Here is a 1,020-nt window from a genome sequence, read left to right as displayed (position 1 = left end):
TCTCTCCTGTATGAATACGTATGTGTTTGGTTAAATCATTACTCCTACAGAATGATATACCACAGATGTCACACTTGTGCGGTTTTTCCCCTGTGTGAATACGTTTGTGACTAGTTAGGTTATATTTTACGGAGAATGTCTTCTTACAGATATCACACTGATATAATGTTTTTTCTCTCTCTTTATTTATGTCATCAGGGAAACTAATCTGTTTAGATTCGGTTTCAGACTTGTTCTCACATAATTTCCTTTCCATAATTTTCCTCACCACAATGTGCAAATGGTTCTGTTAGTTTGGGTTTTATATTCTTAACAAATATTTCTTCTGCTATATTTCCCTCAACTGTGACCCTTGTTGAGATTTGAAGTTACCACAAACTCCTGTCTAATCCAAGTTTAATCAAAATATATAAATCATCTTGTACGGTAAAAGTAGGAAAATCTGACAGATAATCTCTGTTATTAGTAATTAATTACTCCAGTAATAAAAAGAGGCATTTATCTGCTCTTCATCACAATTTCAATTTGTCGTTAAAAGATGATGTAGATGCTTGAGTGGTGGTGGTAGGCATTTTCGTCGCCATGTCGTATGATATTCTGAAACAAGAGAAACAGTATAAATTATAGAAAATATTGCCGTGGAAATAAACGAAAAACAGGAAATGTCAACGTTTTAACGTAAGTCATGGATCTACAATACCCTGTACAGAAGAAAGTAGGCCCGATGTTGGTAAATGGTGACTAAACAGTATATTCACCTGAAGAAATACTTTCTCTTTGAGTTAACATTAAGATATTGGGGAATAACGATAATTGAAATGGTGAGTGGAAAGGAAAACAAAGTATTCACACAACAATAGGTGATGTCAGCTAAAGCAAGTTTTTCAGTTCACCGTACTAGATATGTGACGGCCAACCCGAATGGGGATTAAGACAGCATCGTTACTTTAGGAAAAGTTCTTCTCTTCTTCATTTTCCTTCCTTTATCTTTGAACACATTAAAACAAACAGATGAAGTAG

The 1,020-nt window shown here is 34.4% G+C and overlaps 3 protein-coding genes across 4 annotated transcripts in view; 1 reads left to right on the top strand and 2 right to left on the bottom strand.

The window, feature by feature from the left end:
* LOC106868803 (zinc finger protein 239) overlaps positions 1 to 1,020 on the top strand; it is a 92,365-nt gene that overhangs the window by 62,943 nt on the left and 28,402 nt on the right. The gene's annotated exons all lie outside the window — the stretch shown is intronic.
* Positions 1 to 1,020, bottom strand: part of LOC106879665 (zinc finger protein 91-like) — a 16,378-nt gene that overhangs the window by 9,003 nt on the left and 6,355 nt on the right. The window lies entirely within an intron of this gene.
* LOC106867769 (tigger transposable element-derived protein 1-like) overlaps positions 1 to 1,020 on the bottom strand; it is a 9,962-nt gene that overhangs the window by 5,517 nt on the left and 3,425 nt on the right. The gene's annotated exons all lie outside the window — the stretch shown is intronic.

The sequence above is a fragment of the Octopus bimaculoides genome, chromosome 21 (assembly GCF_001194135.2).
Source record: "Octopus bimaculoides isolate UCB-OBI-ISO-001 chromosome 21, ASM119413v2, whole genome shotgun sequence".
NCBI classification, from domain to species: Eukaryota; Metazoa; Mollusca; class Cephalopoda; order Octopoda; family Octopodidae; genus Octopus; species Octopus bimaculoides.
This window is presented reverse-complemented; position numbering and strand designations above follow the sequence as displayed.